Raw genomic sequence first — 21,142 nt, forward strand, 5'->3', positions numbered from 1 at the left:
ATAGCTGCTCCTGGTAGGAGATACAGCATGAGACTTGTGAGATGGCTCCTGTCCAATGCCTTCTCTGTAGGCAGGAAAATCATTTTGTTGAAACAGACTGAAGCTTCCCCACCTACATAAAAATTGTAGACCGTGACCTCTTTTTGGTCCTTGGAACTTGTATACCAAATAGCACAGGAAGATTTCTTTGATGGAATTTGGACCTATCTTATGGCTTTAGAACAGGGGTCGGCAACGTTTGACACGCGGCTCGCCAGGGTAAGCACCCTGGCGGGCCGGGCCAGTTTATTTACCTGCTGACGCGGCAGGTTCGGCCGATCGCAGCCCCCACTGGCCGCGGTTTGCCGTCCCGGGCCAATGGGGGCGGCGGGAAGCCGCGGCCAGCACATCCCTCACCCGCGCCGCTTCTCGCCGCTCCCATTGGCCCGGGACGGCGAACCGCGGTGAGTAGGGGGCCGCGATCGGCCGAACCTGCCGCGTCAGCAGGTAAATAAACTGGCCCGGCCTGCCAGGGTGCTTACTCTGGCAAGCCGCGTGCCAAACGTTGCCGACCCCTGCTTTAGAAAGTCAGGACCATTATATACTAGGGCATTACAAGAAGGTCTATATTTTTGACTAAAACTGCACATGCTAATGAGTGGATTCATGAGGCACTTGTACAAATCTATACATCTTTTCAGTAATCATCTTGTTTTTCTTTATTTCTTGGTACTTTGAAAAAATTTTCTTTGCTTTATGCATTATGATGTTTTTTTGTCTGAATGATACCTTTTTAAATGTTTGAATATATCTGTGCATGTTCCATATTGTTATCTTTGTTCCATGCTAGCACTGATGGGTATGTAACTCAGTGCTTGTTTTAATTTAATAATATATATATATATATACACACACCTATCTCATAGAACTGGAAGGGACCCTGAAAGGTCATCGAGTCCAGCCCCCTGCCTTCACTAGCAGGACCAAGTACTGATTTTTGCCCCCGATCCCTAAGTGGCCCCCTCAAGGATTGAGCTCCCAACCCTGGCTTTAGCAGGCCAATGCTCAAACCACTGAGCTATCCCTTCCCCCAAGATAATAAATATCTTTAAAAGAGACAAGGTTAGCCTGTAATGATTTCCACTGTTAAAAAGATGTTCTCTTGACTATAACATTGAATGAGTATGTTAGATTTATCTCACAGTAGAACATAACTGAGAAAATCTGGTTATTGTAGAAAAAACTGAACTACAAAGTTATTGTACAAAAAAAAAAAAAAAAAAAAAAAAAATACTCTCATAAAAAAAAAAAAAAAAAACCCACCAACTTTCTGTCAAAAGTAAAAACAGCCAAATTCTACTCTCAGTTATCCACACTGAAGTACAGAAGATTCCACTGAAGATACTCTACATGTACATGGTTTATCTGTAAATTTACTTGTGGTACTCTCAGCCATAATTTTGAGTGCCCCCCCCCCAGTATTTAAAAATAGAAATAATCTCTGTCTTCCTTCCCACCCTGAAGAAGTTTTTTTTTTATTTGTTGGAATGGGTGAGGTGTGCCTGAAGAAATTAAGGGTATGTCTACATTGCCCATGTTACAACGTGGCCATGGCCATGGTTAAAAAATAACCACCCTGAACGAGGAGTGGTAGCTTTATCATCGGGAGTGCAGCGCCCAGCGATAAAGCACTGTCTACACTGGTGCTTTTCAGCACTAAAACTTTTGCACTCCAGGCGATAAAGCTACCACTCCTCGTTTGGGGTGGTTATTTTTTATTGCCCGGAGAGCTCTCCCGCCAATGATAGAGCATGACTACACTGCCCACATCACAGCGCTGCCAGTTTTAGCGCCGAAAGTGGCAGTGTAGACACAGCCTAAGAGAAAACCCAGCCACAGCACTGAGTTTTGCATTTAATTCTGAAAGTGGTGAAGCCCATTATCATTTATCGTTTGCTGAAGTGAGCTCCTTAGTGGAGGTCCAGCTCCTGTGCAAGGTTTATTTCTCATAGTTACAGGCCTCATTCTATTGGTTGAAAGTTATTATTCCAGGAGAATGTAGATGTCACAATCACAGGGAAAGTGCTGATCTCTCAGCTAAGGCCAGTCCCCTGGGGAGCTTTGAACGCCTGACATTCATATATTATCGTCATGTCAGGCCCTTGAAGAACTTACACTGTTCTGTGCAGTGTTGTTGTAGCCCTGTGACTCCCAGGGTATTAGAGAGACAAGATGGGTGAGGTAATATCTTTTATTGGACCAACTTCTGTTGGTGAGAGAGACAAGCTTTTGAGCTTACACAGGGCTCTTCAAATCTGGGAAATGTACTCAGAGTGTCTCAGCTAAACACAAGATGGAATAGATTATCATACATAGTTAACACATATTTCAAGGACCATTCAAGGTGAAGTGGACTGTTAACACCTTTCCAGTCATTCCGGGGAATAAAAGCTGGGGTGGATTTAGTGGGTCATAGTTCGTAATAAGCCATAAATCCAGTGCCTCTCTATTCGGTCCACGATTTTTAGTGTCTTGCAAAGTTAGGGACTGAATAGAGATACTGAATTTATGGCTTATTACAGGGATTCTCAAACTGGGGGTCGGGACCCCTTGGGAGTTGGGAGGTTATTACATGGGGGTGGGGGGGGCGTGAGCTGTCAGCCTCCACCCCAAACCCCACTTTGCCTCCAGTATTTATAATGGTGTTAAATATATAAAAAAGTGTTTTTAATTTGTAAGGAGGGGTCACACTCAGAGGCTTGCTATGTGAAAGAGGCCACCAGTAAAAAAGTTTGAGAACCACTGGCTTATTACAACACCCACACCCTAAGGGTTTTTTTCCTCCCCCTATGACTGGAAGGGTGTTAACGGGCCACTTCTTCTTGAATGGTCCCTTGAAATATGTGTTATTTGTTCCTGTTGAACAGCCAAAGCCAAATAAATGGCAAGATGTCCACCACAGGTACAGATTGGAGCCAGGAGGTTTATAAGAGTGTATTGGCGGTCTCTGGGGGGGCGCATGGGAAGGAGTTCTGCGACAGTGGCTGCAGGGGAGGGCGGGCACAGAGCTGCTCGGTTTGCAGTGCTAGTAGCGCCTGGAGCATGTCCACTTGGCACTCCATAACTGTTAGAGCTGCACCCAAGGTCATATCTGTGAACCAAAACACAACATTTTACAGAAGCAGCATTGTTTGCAACACACAGAACACTGATTCAGTGATTTAAAACACAGCCACTATTCACATACCTGACACTAATTGGCTGACCCCAGGCAAGCACACATGAGCCACAAGACCCCCAACATGGTGAGTAGCCACAGGGGCAGGGTAAATCACTCTTCCTGGACCCTACTGTACACTGGGCACATGGCTCTTGGGCACTTGGGGAGAGCCAGGACTGTAGGGGGGGCCTGATAATCATTCCTATCCCCACATTTTCCACAGGCTGTGATCATTATGGAAGATACCTTGCTGCTGAGGGTGAGCAAGGAATCAAGAGAGGGTCTTCTCCAAGACTGCGACTTTCGTCCTGGCGCTTATGCGACTTGCCTGTGTGCAGCAATGGTCGTTTCCTCCCTCTCCCCACCCTCGTGATGGCAGAGTTGTGTGGGAAAGTTACCATTAATGGAGCAAGAAACAAAGCAGCTCTGCCAAAGAACTTGCGGCAGCGGATTGCCCAGTATCTCCATGAGAGTTTCCTGGAGATCTCCGAGGCAGATTCCTGTGAAGTGAGGGAGTCAATCAACAGCCTGTTCCACCACTCAGACAAGGCATGTGGTGGTACATGCATCATACAGATACATGCCTGTTTTCTGCAACCCTCCTGCCCCCAACGACTCACTTCAGTGATTCCCCAAATCAAATCCACTTACCAGGGGCCTCTTCTCCTGTTTGTGCTTTGCCAAGATCTGACAGCTGTGACTGGCTAGCTTCCTCTGGGGTAGAGAAGAGTTCCTGGCTACATGCATCTCTGACCTCCGAGTCATCCTCTGCCTCTGGGTCCCCCTGCCCCTCCACATCCTCGTCCATGATTTCCTCCTCCTGGCTCGGTCCACTCTCGACTGGCACGTGAGCCACCGAAGTATCCACAGTGACCTTCACAGTGGAGGTGGGGTCGCCACCAAGTATTGCATCCAGCTCTTTGTAGAACCGGCAGCTCATGAGCGCAGCACTGGAGCAGTGATTTGCCTCCCGCGCCTTGTGGTAGGCGTTCTGCAGCTTCTTCACTTTGACCCGGTCATGGCCCCTTTCTGTCATGCATCGTGAAATCTGTCCGTAGATGGTAGAATTCCTATGGCTGAAGTGCACCTGGGACTGGACGGCCTCCTCTCCCCAAATGCTGATGAGGTCCAGCAGCTCGGCATTGCTCCAAGCAGGGGATTGCCTGGTGCGTGGAGCAGGCATGGCCACCTGGAAAGATGTGCTGAAACCACTGCATGCATCACCGAGCAAACAGGAAGGGGACTTTCAAAATTCCTAAGGAATTTACGGGGAGGGATTGATGGTTGGTCACCTGAGGGCAGGGCAGTAGAGTTCAAACCGATCACCAGAGAGGCAAGAACAGGCATTGTGGGACACCTCCCAGAGGCCAATCTCAGCACTGTAATCAACCAGGGTGTCTACACTGGCACCGCGGCGCTGTATCCCCGGCACAGAAAGCTGTATGTCTCTCGTCGGGGTGATTTTTTTACAGCGCTGCAACTGCGCAGTTTCTGCACATTAAGTGTCTTGACAGCGTGTACACCTCGGCAGTTACAACGCAGAAAGCTGCTTTACTGCGCGGAAACTTGCCAGTGTAGACAGGGCCTAAGAATCCCTCCCGCCTGAAGGAGGGAGAATGTCTTTAAGGAACACACCTTCATTCAAAAGAATTCACTTTGCAGGGTAGGAGATTTTAAGCTCCATGTCTGCATACCCCCCGAAACAAACACTGTCTCCACTCTATTTTTTAATACTTAACGAAGTATAGTGATTTGGCTACTAAGAATTGATCCTACACACTGCTCAAGCACACACAAGCAGGGTACAGAGGGAAAAGGTGTTAAGTAATATAGCCTGTTTTCATGTGCATTGGCCACAGAGAACATATTGCAGAGATTCCTACATCCTACTCACCGAGCACCTCCAGCACTATATTCCACTACAGACCTGCCAGGCCATTAAGTAGGACGAAAATTGGAGCAGAGAATTGGCAGAGCAGAACAGTTGCACAGGAGTTGGGTAGGTACCTCTAAGTGATTTAAACATGCAGTCTGTAGAGGCCCAGGGAGTGCACTCAGCTTCCTGGGTAGCCATTAATCTCTCCTTGGAAAGAAGTCACTCTCTCTGTACCTCCCCCTTTTCAGAACTGGGTTCTAGGGGGGTTTCTATGGAAATCAGTATTCTCAGAGGCCAAGCAAGAGACCTGGGTTCAAGACTGAACTTGGGATCCTGCTTCTTCAGTTACGGAGGAGTACATGGCAAAGCTGTCATCTTTAATCGTAGACTCAGACCAACAATACACCTCTTTTAAACATTTATGCTGCCACCAGTTCCCCATATCACTAGCCAAATGGGCCTATTAGGCACATGCTTACAGAGTGAGGAGGAAAGTACATACAACTTAGTAGCTGATCCAGAAAGCAGAAAAATATTCTCTCTCCTTGTTAACAGACTTCATAACAGCCCCCCTCCCTTTCAACTAAAAACAGGGCAAATTTGCAAGGAATGCAACAATATATGCAATTTCAAATTTGTGATTAGAGTCACAAGGAGAGTCAGGGATTGTATTCTCAGCCAGGAAGCTAAGCATCTGCACAGTTCATGGAGAGAGCACACAGCTTAAAACCCAGTAGAGAATTGGAGAAACCTAGAGAAAGAAATATGGAGTAAGGTAGGAACATAGCCAGACATATGCTTAGTCACTGAATTAAAATTATTATCTGTAAATAAACTCCACTGCTTAATAATTGAGTAAACAAAATTACAGCCCCCAGAATCAGCCTCTCCAGAATCAATTCAATCCCCCACCACCTGTTCTGAAAGTGTGAAGGATGAAGTGCTGGCTCCATTGAAATCAGTGGGGCTTTTGCCATTGACTTCAAGAGGATTGGAATTTCACCTTGAGTATTTTGGGCCTGGTGACGTTGGGTAGAATTTTCAAACATGCCTACACATCCAAGTCTTCTTTGAAAATGGGACTTTGTCTCCTAAGTCACTTTGATGCTTCTGAAAATATTATCTGTTGTCCTAAAGCAGACAAAACTCCCCGAATGTTGCCTATGTCCCTCCACAACATGAATTGTGGATAGGGTTGCCAACCCTCTAGGATTGGCCTGGAGTCTCCCAGAATTGGCATCTATCTCCCGGTGACTACTGAAAGCAATCCAGGAGATTTAATAGGATATTTTAAGAAAATGACACTATATCATGTTGGGGGGAAAAAAATCTCTCAGAATAGCTTTAGTCAGAGTTGGCAACCCTAACGTAGCTGCATTCAGCACAGAAAGCTATGCTAACTTGCCTTTTTTATTTGCAGTTCACCTTTGTATCCTTCCTATTGTATGAACAACTTCCTGATTTGGATATGCTGATGTGTAAGCACAATTATTGCAGCCCCAAGGAGAAGATAATATTCTCTCTCTCATGTCCAAAACATCAGGAAGAGTGTGTGCCTGACTGGCCCTTTGTGTACTTAAAGTTGTGATCCATGCAGATATGATTTTATTTGAATTGTTCTTTTTATGCCATTAGACTTAGGGAACTATAGTCCAGTCTTGGTCCCATTGAAATCTCTGATAAAATTCTCATCAACTACAATGAGGCCTGGTCTACACTATGAGTTTAATTCGAATTTAGCAGTGTTAAATCGAATTAACCCTGCACCCGTCCACACAACAAAGCCATTTATTTCGAAATAAAGGGCTCTTAAAATCGATTTCTGTACTCCTCCCCGACGAGCGGAGTAGCGCCGAAATCGATATTGTCATTTCGAATTAGGGTTAGTGTGGCCGCAGTTCGATGGTATTGGCCTCCGGGAGCTATCCCACAGTGCACCATTGTGACCGCTCTGGACAGCAATCTGAACTCGGATGCACTGGCCAGGTAGACAGGAAAAGCCCCGCGAACATTTGAATTTCATTTCCTGTTTGCCCAGCACAGGAGAGCACAGGTGACCACAGAGAGCTCATCAGCACAGGTAACCATGCAGGCCGATAATCGAAAAAGAGCACCAGCATGGACCGTACGGGAGGTACTGGATCTGATTGCTATATGGGGAGAGGATTCAGTGCTAGCAGAACTTCGTTCTAAAAGACGAAATGCCAAAACTTTTGAAAAAATCTTCAAGGGCATGATGGAGAGAGGCCACAATAGGGACTCAGAGCAGTGCCGCGTGAAAGTCAAGGAGCTCAGACAAGCCTATCAGAAAACAAAGGAGGCAAACGGTCGCTCCGGGTCAGAGCCGCAGACATGCCGCTTCTACACCGAGCTGCATGCAGTTCTAGGGGGGGCCGCCACCACTACCCCACCTCTGACCGTGGATTCCGAGGCGGGGGTAATCTCATCAGCCACACCTGAGGATTCTGCGGACAGGGAAGAGGAGGACGACGACGAGGTTGCGGAGAGCACACAGCACTCCGTTCTCCCCAACAGCCAGGATCTTTTTCTCAGCCTGACTGAAGTACCCTACCAAGCCAGTACCCAAGACCATGACCCCATGGAAGGGACCTCAGGTGAGTTTACCTTTTAAAATATAAGACATGGTTTAAAAGCAAGCGTTTTTTAATGATTAATTTGCCCTGAGGACTTGAGATGCATTCGCGGCCAGTACAGCTACTGGAAAAGTCTGTTAACGTGTCTGGGGATGGAGCGGAAATCCTCCAAGGACATCTCCATGAAGCTCTCCTGGAGGTACTCCAAAAGCCTTGCCACAAGGTTTCTGGGCAGTGCAGCCTTATTCCGTCCTCCGTGGTAGGACACTTGACCATGCCATGCTAGTAGCAAGTAATCTGGTATCATTGCATGACAAAGCCTGGCAGCATATGGTCCCGGTGTTTGCTGGCATTCAAGTAACATCCGTTCTTTATCTCACTGTGTAATCCTCAGGAGAATGATATCGCTCATGGTAACCTGGTTGAAATACGGGAATTTAATTAAGGGGACAGAGGTGGCCCTTCCTACTGGGCTGTTTGCCTGTGGCTGAAAAGAAATCCTTCCCTGTAGTAAGCCAAGCGCGGGGGGTGGGGTGGGGATTGGCGCTGAGCTTTTCACGTGTGGCTAGCAAGGATCTTCCCTGATACCAGCCACGCGGTGGGGGGAGAGATAAAGCGATCATCCCAGAGAATTGGATGGGGGGGGGGTTAGTTTGGAAAACCGCAGCACTCAACGAGCTTTGCTTGGTATGTGGGAAAGGAGGGCGCAGAAGCCGAAAGACAATGGCTTACCATGGCCGCATGCAAGCCGAATTCTGTTGCCCGGACCTGCGTCTGTGATCTCTAGCAGCAAAGCCACAGGCACTCAATATTAAGAGGCAAAATGCGACCTTGCACAGAAATCACATGTACTATGTAATGTGAATAGTGTTGTTCACCGTGAAAGAGTATAAGCATTGTTCTGTAAAATGTATCTTTTAAAAAAATTCTCTCCTTTTTTCCCTCCCTCCAGCAGCTGCAAATTTTTCAAGCCTCCCTCCTCCGTCCCGAAGGCTATCTCAGATAAGGTGTCGGAAAAAGAGAACGCGAGACGAGATGTTCATGGAAATCATGGAATCCACCCGCAATGAAAGAGCTCATCTGAATAAGTGGAAGGACACGGTTTCAAAGTATAAGAAAGATGCCAGTGAACGTGAGGACAGGAGGGACCAACGTGAGGACAGGAGGGACCAACGTGAAGACAGGAGGGACGCTCGAGATGAGAGGTGGCGGCAGGAAGATCAGAGGAGGCAGGATGCAACGCTGGGGCTGCTGCATGAGCAAACAGACATGCTCCAGCGTCTGGTGGAGCTTCAGGAACGGCAGCAGGATCACAGACTGCCACTGCAACCCCTGTATAACCACCCTCCCCCCTCACCATGTTCCATAGTCTCCTCACCCAGACGTGTAAGAACGCGGCGGGGGGGAAGGCTCCGTGCACCCTCCCATTCCACCCCAGTGGACAGCCCAAGCAAAAGGCTGTCATTATTTTAACCTTTTTTTAGTGGCCTTTTCCTTCCCTCTGATCCTCCTCCCAAACCCCACCCAGGCTACCTTCTCAGTTCTCTCCCTCTTTTTATAATCAATTAATAAAGAATACATGATTTTTAAATGATAGTGACTTTATTTCCTTTGAAAGCAAGCTGTGATCGAAGGGGGAGGGTGGGTTGCCTACAGAGAATGAGTCAATAAAGGGGGTGGGTTTTCATCAAGGAGAAACAAACAGAACTTTCACACGGTAGCCTGGCCAGTCATGAAACTGGTTTTCAAAGCTTCTCTGATGCACCGCGCTTCCTGGTGTGCTCTTCTAATCGCCCTGGTGTCTGGCTGTGCGTAATCAGCAGCCAGGCGATTTGCCTCAGCCTCCCACCCCGCCATAAAGGTCTCCCCCTTACTCTCACAGAGATTGTGGAGCACACAGCAAGCAGAAATAACAATGGGGATATTGGTTTGGCTGAGGTCTGAGTGAGTCAGTAAAGTGCGCCAGCGACCTTTTAAACGGCCAAATGCACATTCCACCACCATTCGGCACTTGCTCAGCCTGTAGTTGAACAGCTCCTGACTCCTGTCCAGGCTGCCTGTGTATGGCTTCATGAGCCATGGCATTAAGGGGTAGGCTGGGTCCCCAAGGATAACTATAGGCACTTCAACATCCCCAACGGTTATTTTCTGGTCCGGGAAGTAAGTCCCTTGCTGCAGCCGTTTAAACAGAGTAGTGTTCCTGAAGACGCGAGCGTCATGAACCTTTCCTGGCCAGCCCACGTTGATGTTGGTGAAACGTCCCCTGTGATCCACCAGTGCTTGCAGCACCATTGAAAAGTAACCCTTGCGGTTTATGTACTGGGTACCCTGGTGCTCCGGTGCCAAGATAGGTATATGGGTTCCATCTATCGCCCCACCACAGTTAGGGAATCCCATTGCAGCAAAGCCATCCACTATGGCCTGCACATTTCCCAGAGTCACTACCTTTCGTAGCAGCAGCTCAATGATTGCTTTGGCTACTTGCATGACAGCAGCCCCCACAGTAGATTTGCCCACTCCAAATTGATTCCCGACTGACCAGTAGCTGTCTGGCATTGCAAGCTTCCACAGGGCTATTGCCACTCGCTTCTCAACTATGAGGGCTGCTCTCATCCTGGTATTCTGACACTTCAGGGCAGGGGAAAGCAAGTCACAAAGTTCCATGAAAGTGCCCTTACGCATGCGAAAGTTTCGCAGCCACTGGGAATCGTCCCACACCTGCAACACTATGCGGTCCCACCAGTCTGTGCTTGTTTCCCGGGCCCAGAATCGGCGTTCCATGGATAGAACCTGCCCCATCAACAACATGATCTCCAAAGCCAGCACAAGCCCATCTGGGACCCTGTGTACACACTTGGATTGTTGACCCATGCTGCCATGTCTTCACTGCTATTGTTACCCACACTAAGTTACTTCTGGGGGTATTCTGCGTCACTGCGCATGCACGGTCTAAATTTTTGGACTGAAAACATTTCCTATCAAAATATGCTCCATAAACTGTTTGCTACTGACCTTTCTGGAGACTGTCAGTAGCGAATACAAATTGTGAGTTTGATTCCAAGCCCACACTTGCTCTTCAGTTGCCTGTGATGTAACACTGAGCATGTGACTGCATATATTTGTTGACTAATAACTAGAAATAAAGGTTCAAACCTCACTACATTACTATTAGACAATGGAGGTTTTAGGATTTCCTCCAATGCTCCCCCCCAACTCTCATTCTCCATCCATTGTATTGTAGTTGAAATAAATTACCAAAATAATTGAAATCAGCGTGATTATATTATGTTATTTTGACAAAATGTGCAGAAGTTTAAAATATTGTGTGCAGAATTATTAATTTTTTGGAACAGAATTTCCCCAGGAGTAACACTAGCTAGATTAAAGCTAGCATGGGTCTGGGCCTACCCACACTGCAATCACACTTTCATTTTCAGCATAGATTTACCCTTAATGCCAGATCCAGAGTCCCTTGCAGTCAATGGAAATGGAACTGACTTCAGTTTGCTTTGGATCATGCTCTTATTGCATTTCTCCTTATAACAAAGCAGAAAGCTGAGAATACTAAGAAAACTCAGCAATTAGAATTCCCTGCACTTAACAGGAACATTATTTCCTAATTATCCACTTGCTTTCCTCTACTTACAAGTTGCCTGTTAGTTCTGCAAATTATTATTTATAGATCAACTGTCATGTAGAGGAGGAGTCTTTCTAAAAGAGATTCATCGGCATTAGCTGCCTTAGCACAGAATAATGAATGCAACAATTGCCATTTTTCCAATATCAGGTAAGTTCTGCTTGAAAATATTGCTTCTCACATCTCAGGTAAAAAACACAACCACTTATGTTCCAGCATAGCAAATATTACAAAATACTTTAATGCTGAAAAGAGCCACTCTTCTTTTCATAGGGAAAGTACTTGTTTATGGTTAGCAAATGACTCTACATATTAAACTTCTTAGCATCATAGAATCTTCTATCAAATGAAAAATGCTGTGAACTACCATAACAAACAAACCCAAGTCTTTCACAAGACAGCCTGATGTCACTAGGGAATTTGGTGTTCAGAAAAAAACACCATTTTAATAGCTTCCTTAAATAAAAATCAGAATAGTAAAGAACTGCTAAATTTAATTTTCTATTAAGCATATTGTTTTACATCCCTTTTATTAAAGTAAAAATGGGCTTAGATATTTTCACTAAATTAGTCTATACTATGTTTCACATTTATGTAAAATGATAGTCTACACTAGCTTACATTTTAACAGTAGTTACATGAGACAGCGACCTATACTGTACCTCTATACTGGAAGAGGTGGTCAAATTTAGTCAACATGTGTGTTCAATTCCCTATGAAGTCTACCAGTGCAGATCCAAAAGAGGAATTGAGTAACACTGATCCACTGGAAGGTAAAGCCACATCCAAGACCAAACCACCTCCATAATGTTGAGGCTTAAAGAAAAAAAAAAAAACACATCTGAAGGATTGAAATACAACAGTCTAAAAAACGTGGAGTAAATGTTTTAGGGCTTGCTCTACCGAAATCAACAGAAAATGGGCTCAGTTGAATAACTGAGTAGGGAAAAGGGGAAACATTCCTTTGGACAGTTATTGGTTATTTCTACTGGCTGAAATTCATCTGTCAGCAGAGGCTCAGCACAATGCTAGTGCACCACTTAACTCCTGAAAATAGGGACTAAGTAGATATATAGGCTTAGAGCTAGCTCTCCGTACAGGGGTAAACTTCACTCTTGGGACTGGGTGGGTCATGCAAACATGATGGATCTAACTAGAATGGAGTGTCAGCAAGTATTTTAGCATTTTTATGTAAGAATAATTTTCATTTTTGAACTATTATTGGTTAAAAACATTCCCTCAGGTAATTATGCAACAACAGCTAAGAACTTGATTGTAACCAACAGTTAGTAGTTGGTTGCTAACAAGTCAAACATGACAAACAATTTTGAGGCAATTATTGTCATTACAAGCCATCCTCAATTGTTCAAGGCAAAAGTAATAGAAAGTGACAGTTGTGCAGCTGGGAGCATGGTGTGGGAAATGAAATTGTTCCCTGGTCGCAATGAACCAGTCAGAATGCAGCACAGAGTCTGCTAAATGCATAATTCATGGTTAGAAATATTTTAGTCTCTAACGCAAATTAGAGTATAAACAAAGGCACTTAAAAAAAACAGAAGTTTAAAAAAAGAAAAGGATTAGAGAACATATGTAGTTAGTAATTAAAACAAAAAAGTGACAGCAGATATGTTCTTTAGCACAATGCACCCATAAGGTGCTTGCAGACCTGCATCACTTCAATGAGAAGAGAGAATTCTGCACATGAACAGTATACTGTCCCAGCAGTCAAGTTGTCACACACTGCATTACCACGAGGGGCACGTGTCTTAATCCTGATCTCACTCTTGTTTCTTGAGGCTGCCTAGATATGGTGTGTGTTCGGAAGGTAGAGTTCTGAACTCCAGGGCCACCCAGAGGAGGGGGCAAGTGGGGCAATTTGCCCCAGGCCCTGCAGGGGCCCCACGAGCCCTAGCCCGGTGGCGGTCCGGGTCTTCGGCGGTGGGGGGCCCTTCAGTGTTGCCGAAGACGTGGAGCGACTGAAGGGCCCCCCGCCGCCGAAATGCCCCGCAAGCCCTGGCCCGGCGGTGGTCCGGGGCTTCGACGGCATTTCGGCGGCGGGGGGCCCTTCAGTCGCTCCGGGTCTTCAGCGGCATTTCGGCGGCGGGGGGCCCTTCAGTGCTGCCGAAGACGCGTAGCGACTGAAGGGCCCCCCGCCGCCAAAATGCCACTGAAGACCCGGACCACCGCCGGGTGAGTACAAGCTCCGCAGCTCCCCCGCTTTGCCCCAGGCCCCCTGAATCCTCTGGGCGGCCCTGCTGAACTCTGGGATATGGGAAATACTTAATGACACGAATATGGAAGATGGGAGGAGAAAGCAGTGTCCTTGATAGAAATATGCTGTTATTTTAATCTCACCACAGGTTGGAGCCACACCAGATACAATATCAAAAGCAGATTACTCACTACCACCCAAGAATGTGCATCAGATACTTGCCTAGCTGTGGAGTCATTCTGATGACAATGCAAAATCAGTTGTCATGCCAGCAGAAGGTGGTGTTTTAAAATATTTGATATTGAAAATTCCACTCAACCCTCCACAGGTTCCATGGTGATGTTAAAGACTAAAAGTACCTAATATAGCTGCATTGACATTTAGAGCTATTACACATTCCTAATACAGTACATTATCATGGACATAATATTAGCGCCAAAGAGTCATTGCAGTGTTACTGACAGAATTTCATTCACTTGCACTAATACTACATCGGCTCCAAAGAAGTCATCAAAATGTCAATGGAACTTGATTTCTACAATTGTATTGGTATTAATGATTATTTTAGTGTATTTTTTGCAGTTAATATATTTATTTGTGCAAACTAAACTACACCTAAGCAAAGCCAATGGGCCAAATTCACCCCAGGATGTAACTCCACTGAGGTGAAATAATACTATTGCAATACACCAAGTTCTCAAATTCAGTAAATCTCTGCTTAGGTGAACAAGGTATTTTTTTTTTCAGATTGAGTGATATACTATAGCCTTCTTCCTGACTGAATAAACTTTTCTCCTGTTGTGACAGGGTGCTGACCAGGAGAACTGCAGAATCAGCCCCCTGCCGCCAGCCCCATTGAAGTGAATAAAATGGAGCTGGCTGGAAAGAACCTGTCCTAATTGGGGAATGAGAGCCAGCTGCCAGCCCAATTAGCCCAGAGCTATATAAGAGGTTGGGGAAAAGGAAGTCAGAGTGGTGGGATGGAGGACAGCAAGGGAGTGTAGGCAGGAAGAAAGCCCTTCCCTCCTGGGTTCAGACACAAAGAACCCAGAGCTGCATATGCTGTATGGTGAGAAGATGGTGGGAGCACAAACTTGTAAATAAAAGCACCCGTGGTTCAGAACCTGAGGATATCTGAGTGACTTTATCTGAGCCTAGCAGAGGCAGGAGCCGGGAGGGCCAGGTATGCTTGGTTACCGATGTTGACATGCATAAGATAACATTTCAATTTCTCATCAATTCAGCCCATGGCTTCTTCAGAACCATATACAAGTGAACAATCTATTCCTTCTCTTTATTCAAAAGTGAATTTAGTGCCTGCAAAAGGTGGCAGATTGACAGCCCCAGAACAGATACCACACAGAAGCAGAGAGAGCTTCCTCATGATCCTCAGAGATGATCTTCCTCAAGGGTCGGTCCTAGGGCCAGTTTTGGTCAATATCTTCTTTAATGATCTGGAGGATGGCATGGATTGCACCCTCAGCAAGTCTGCAGATCACACTAAACTGGGGGGAGTGGTAGATATGCTGGAAGGTAGGGATTGGATACAGAGGGACCTAGACAAATCAGAGGACTGGGCCAAAAGAAAACTGAGGTTCAACAAGGACAAGTGCAGAGTCCTGCACTCAGGACGGAAAAATCCCATGCACTGCTACAGACTAGGGACTTTTTCACTAGGAGGGGGGTGAAGCACTGGAATGGGTTACCTAGGGAGATGGTAGAATCGCCTTCCTTAGATGTTTTTAAGGTCAGGCTTGACAAAACCCTGGCTGGGATGATTTAGTTGAGGATTGGTCCTGCTTTGAGCAGGGGGTTGGACTAGATGACCTCCTGAGGTCCCTTCCAACCCTGATATTCTATGATGCCCTGCCTGTTTGCCTCAGCCCTCATCTTTGAGATAATCTTTCAGGCAAGGGTCCTTGGGATTTTACTCCTGCAGCTGAGATTACCAAAGATGCCATTTAATGCCAATTTTGATGGTGGCTTTTTGTGATGTGGCCAGATGTCTAATAGGAATTGGACTAAGATAATTAAACACAACTCACAAGGTCTTCTTATTGATATTCTTATATTACTAACTTTTCTTGACACTGCCATGAAGTGCATGAATATCTTGGATTAGACATCACCTAGAAATTCTAGCATCTTATCATACTAGAATTCTTTGCCATGTAAAAATGAGAATCTGCTCAAGTACTTCTGTTCTCCATTGACTTCAGTGAGATGCAAGGACTCAGTACATCACAGGAGTCAATCCCCTAGTTAATGTACAAATTGCAATAGTCTCCATGAAATTTTAGAATGGTGTATTGTGTCTCTGTTCTTTCTACATCTATAGGGCCACATCCTGCAGTCCTTATTCAGTCAAGGCTCCCTACACTAAACAGAAGCAGAGACTAATTTGCTCAAAACATCTGTTTAAGTTTAAACCTGTGTTTAATAGATCTGCTATACTAGGCATAAATGACATTCACAGTATTGCAGCTGTACTCACTGTACTATGCAGATTACAAAATAAAACTAATCAAGTAGTAGAAAATCCAAAAACATACCTAAAAATAGGATTTTGGAAGGTACATAAATGAAGATTTTATGCATAGCAAATGTAGTACAACTGACAAGAAAATAAGGAACACACTAACAGGCTACTTTCTTTTTAGTGTGCTATAACTTTGACTTACTAAACTCCCAGTATCCCTTACACATTAAAAATGCCATTTTAATAGTTCACTGATTTATTTTTTTGAATTCTAAAAACTCAGATTCATACATCAAGAAAATGCTGCAAAATATTTGAGCCCAGTCCTTTACGGTTTTGAGCACTTCCCTTAAGCCACTGGATCTGAGAGGCTTTCCCACCTGACCAGCGGTGTTCAGCCCCTCACACCTTGTTCATCATGAACAGTTCTGTACAAACTTTGTGTCTGAGCTAAAAATAAAGCTGTGTTGTCAGCTAATGACTAATAGAATCCTGGGCCTGGTCCTTGACCTGCGCTATATGGTGAACTCACTGGGAGTTCTGTATCTGGTTCACTGACAGCAAAAAGCTCATTATAGGCCTAGTGCTGAGAATTTGCTTTCGACCTCAGTGACTTCATCATAATTCCCAGTGCTCAGCAATGTCAGGGTCAGGCCTGAAATGTATGCGACTATGATGAAAAACCATCCTGTAGTACCGTGTGCCCATTCATCCCTTTGTTCTAGACTCCTCTTCTGCCTGGCGTTTGCCCCATCATGCTTTGCGTAATGTTACTCTGAGGAAAAGAAAAATTTTGAGCTGATTTTTAAAATCAAAAGTCTTCCAGGCTTCATCAGGACAAAGTAAAGAGCTCAAGGAATGACTGTAGCTCACCTGTTATTGCATGGGAAGATGGATTATAAATTTGGCTTGAGCTAATTTTGGAGTATAAAACAAAGAAAACTGTATGTATAACAGACTGTTAGACAACACTTCTAATAATACAAAGTTTAACTGAATTAGCCAACACTGTGTTTCCACAGGAGTTAATGTGACAACTTTTGAAACAAAAAGGGGAATATGGTTGTGTCTTTTGCTCTTTAAATAAACAATATGAAGGAACCACAGGGGAATGGTGGGATACAAATAGCCATATTTAGTAAATATACACAATGTGTGAAACCTAGCAACTTGCTGCTACAAAGAACAAAGTGAGCACCATGAGAGGACTCTCAAGCTATTTAAAGAAATCTACCCCATTCCTATACACTACAAATGCTCCAATATAAAAAAAAGTTTTTTTAAATCAAGTATTAGACCCTTATTAATATCTTTGTATCAACAGAGTTTCTGGCTAAAGTTTAATCATGACATTTTTAATTTTAACTGTAAACAGCTCTACAGGTTTCATATAATAATGAAGATGTCTGTAGGGGAAAGTTATATACTTACTTAAAGAACTTTTTAAAAAAATAGTGCTAGCTTAAAAATTAAGTGTGCAGACAAAGCACAAAGTCAAAAGAGGTCTTAACTCATTTTGGTATGTTTTAGTATAGGAAACAGTACTGTGAATAGCTATAGCTTCCATCTTATTCCAATTAAAACAAAGTGGTCCATTTTATCCCCCTCCTGATGATTGCCTTTATTGGTAACTCAAATAATAGTAGCAAAACATTAAATTCACACCAGTTTCTAGGGACCTACCCAAATGAGTCCCTACTTTCCTCTGCAGAAGCTTCCCCACCCATCCCTTTCTCTTATTCTGAGAGAGGTGAGTTGCTACAATGAGTCTGCAGAATTTACTCAGCAGTTTTGCACAAGGTTCTAACTCCTGTTAACAGCAGGTCAACAGGAGAATTTTGTTTCTCCATGCAGCTCTTGTTATCCTCTTAACGGAGGCATTTAAAGGACAGCTTTCACAACAAAACCCACTTTAAAAGCTTTGAAGAGCTTTAAAATCTAGTAACCCCCAATTAAAAGCACACAGACTCCTCTTTTAGACAGACTAAAGATGTTTACAAACCCTGCCTTCAATCTATGATCTGAGGCCAGGGCTGATGGGTCTGGTCTGATAATATCAGAGTCCCCAGAGCAGCATCAGGGGTCAGACAAACAAAGCTCAGCTGTTTGGCTGGAGCTCTGCCTGCAGGTAAGTGATCAATAGGGTCTCTCACAAAGAATCAGCTTAGAACAAGGGGATAGGAAGCTTGGAAGAGGCCAGAGAGCCATAGAACTAGACTTACAGAAAGTAGGTGGGGCAGTTAAGTAGCTTGCAATCCTGTTAACCACCTAGCTCCTGTGGCTGCCTTATATACACTCTACTCCACTGGGAGACCAGCCAACTGGGGCTGCCCCAGAAGGGGATATGGCCAGGGCAGCTGGGGAATGATTTGATTGCAAACTGTCTCCCAGCTCCTCCCCAATGGTTGCAGGTACAGGTGCTTGGGGTGCTATTTTATCCCTTTCACCAGCAAATGTTAATCAAGTCCCTATTGTTTAAAAATGTATGAAGTCTATTTTGCAGTGAGAACTGCCCTTAATGATATCATTGTGGATCGGGTGCTATAGGTGAACTTCATCTCTCCTCCACCTCCCCTCCATAAAGCTTGAGTAAAAGGGCTTTGTGTGGAGAACAGCATGCAGGCTGGGGAATGGAATTTATCCTCGGTCCCTAGGCAAGGCACAGGGCTGGAAGGCAATCAGGGGGTGACTATGGATGAAATAATTGCTGCTGACCTTATGGGAGGATTTGCATGTCTGAATTGTGACCCCTTGTGCAATCCTCACTCAGCACTATGAACTGGCACAGACTCCTGTGTGCTTTCCAGAGGCCACAGCATGTGGCTGATCTGCCTACGCTCTTCCCAGCTCTGTGCATAGCTATCAGGAAGCTTCCAAACATGTAGAGGGCCTTGTTTAGGCCCAGCAAAATAGCATGATTTTTACCCTTTATATGCATCTTGTATTCATCCTTGCAGTGTTTAAATTCAAACAGCTTGATCATGGAAGGTGCACAGAATGCACTAGAAGACCATGAACATCCTTAAGTCACAATTCTTCCAGCATGCTTTCTGCAGCTCACAGCATTGGGCCCCTAACTGAATATTATGTTAATGAAGAGGTGGAACTATATTTACAATCATGGAATCATGGTCTAATACAGTGACACTCAGACCTCAGTGGTTCAGGAGCCCAATTAGCGATCAACTAATCCAAAAGAGCCACAGTAGAGTGACTTCATTGTTTTTTCTTGGCTATTCTGACCAAATATTATTTTATCAACTAAAATTTGCTAATAATAAAAGCATCCTGATTTGGTTAATAACTATATCGCACTGTTTTAATGTCATGTGCTGCAAAGAGCCTCAGGAGACTCATTAAAAAGCCATTTGCAACCCCTGAGCCTCAGTGTGAGTATCACTGATTTAATACACTAAACTGTTAGGACTTGCAGGGCAATTGTCTTTCACCCTATGCTTCACATTTAGTGAAAGGGCCTGCTTCACCACTGCATCACTCCAGTGTATACTGATGTAACGCCATGATTTCAGTTGAATTACACCAGCATATAACTGGAGTAACACAGTAGTGAATCAGGACTTGTCTCCCAAGAGACTCAGATTCCACAATGGTGGTGATATCTATAAATATCAATAGAACAGATTACACACATGTACACACACACTAGACCCAGAGCTTGATTAACCTATGGTTACAGGTTTGCAAAGTGTTACCAATGCTAGGAAGTCTTTCCAAAGAGGAGACTGTGGTGGCACAAATTAGTCTTCCACTCCCCCACAGCCTGAGCTAATTTTTTATTATGATCAGTAGTCCAAGGTATAAATTTATAATCCAGACCCCCACCCACAATCCAAAGCAGAACTTCCACTGAAGTCAATGACCAGTTTGTGCAGAGATCCAGGGTAGAATTCTTGCTTTATGTAGTAACTAAATTTTAATGACTAAAGATTCACCTTTACATCACCACTAGTTCTACCCTTTGTTTCTCTTTCTTCATCATTCTTCTTTCTTTGTTTCTCTCCTTCTTCCCTGTCTTTGTGTGTCTCCTCCATTCTTCCTTCTGCATTTCCTTCCCTGCAGCAACTCCCAATTCTCAACCCGTTGTTTTTCATTTCCATCCCTACCCCCATTCCATCCACTAAAATGATCAGTGATTAAATAGTTAATATTGACACTTATGTGTCTTCACTGGGCTTTGGAGACTACACTCCAATAAGATAACTAAGGAATGGGGGAGTTCATACTCTGAGCCATTGTCTGAAGCTGTTTGCAGACCCAGAAAGATGTTGCTGTATTGATTTATACTCTCTTCTTGTGTGGAATATTGTCTTCACAATCACAAGGGCTAGAAACTTACTTTTTATTTTTAACAAAAGCTTAGTTTCTGGATCATGTGACTACTTCTGTTGGGCAAAATAAATGCACCAAGTGGGCTAGATCCAGCCCACAAGTCATGTTTGACATCACTGCTTTAAGCAACAGTCCTGAAATCTGAATCATTTCATCAAGTAAATCTCATATCTACAAAGCTAAAGACATATATTGTTTCAGTGTATACTCTTTGTCTGGCTTACACTAATTCTTTAGTTCTCCCATCTGTTTAGGTTTTTTATATAACAAAGAATGAACTATATTTTCTTAGTGGATTTTGTTGTGGTCTTTGGGGGGGGGGGAGCACAAAAGCAGGCTCCACAGAATAAGGTATAACCTGTGATTGTATATAAAGAGAGTATCCACCCTAACTATGGGCTAGATTGTGTCCCAGCACACAGCTCAGTCCATTGCAGCCCAGAATCAGCCCAGGGAAGCATGTGTAGTGCAGGCAGCCACAGTTCCCTATCTCCTTCCCCCTTGCTGCTGGAGGGTGGTAGACTGGTGCTCAGAACTAAGATTCCAGGTGAGGGAAGAGTAGGCAGCCATGCAGTACCCCTTGTCTCCCCATTCCTGGACCCAATGTCTAGATAGCCACGCAGAGGTGAAGGGTTGCAGGGATTTTACTTCCCCTTATACCATGTGTGGACACACTATATATTTAATAATATAAAAACCCCAGCATGCTGTGGTGTAAAAGTGCCTACTTGTAAGCAACAATTAGCTGGCAAAAAATTAAACCCTGTCATCCGTGCGTTGAGACAAAGTGAACCT

At 44.6% G+C, this 21,142-nt stretch overlaps 1 protein-coding gene across 3 annotated transcripts in view; it reads right to left on the bottom strand.

Moving 5' to 3' along the window:
• The window catches only part of NOL4 (nucleolar protein 4), a 244,731-nt gene that overhangs the window by 150,665 nt on the left and 72,924 nt on the right, over positions 1-21,142 (bottom strand). The gene's annotated exons all lie outside the window — the stretch shown is intronic.

This window comes from Terrapene carolina, unplaced genomic scaffold, assembly GCF_002925995.2.
Source record: "Terrapene carolina triunguis isolate 2854851 unplaced genomic scaffold, T_m_triunguis-2.0 Scaffold58, whole genome shotgun sequence".
Lineage (NCBI taxonomy): Eukaryota > Metazoa > Chordata > Testudines > Emydidae > Terrapene > Terrapene triunguis.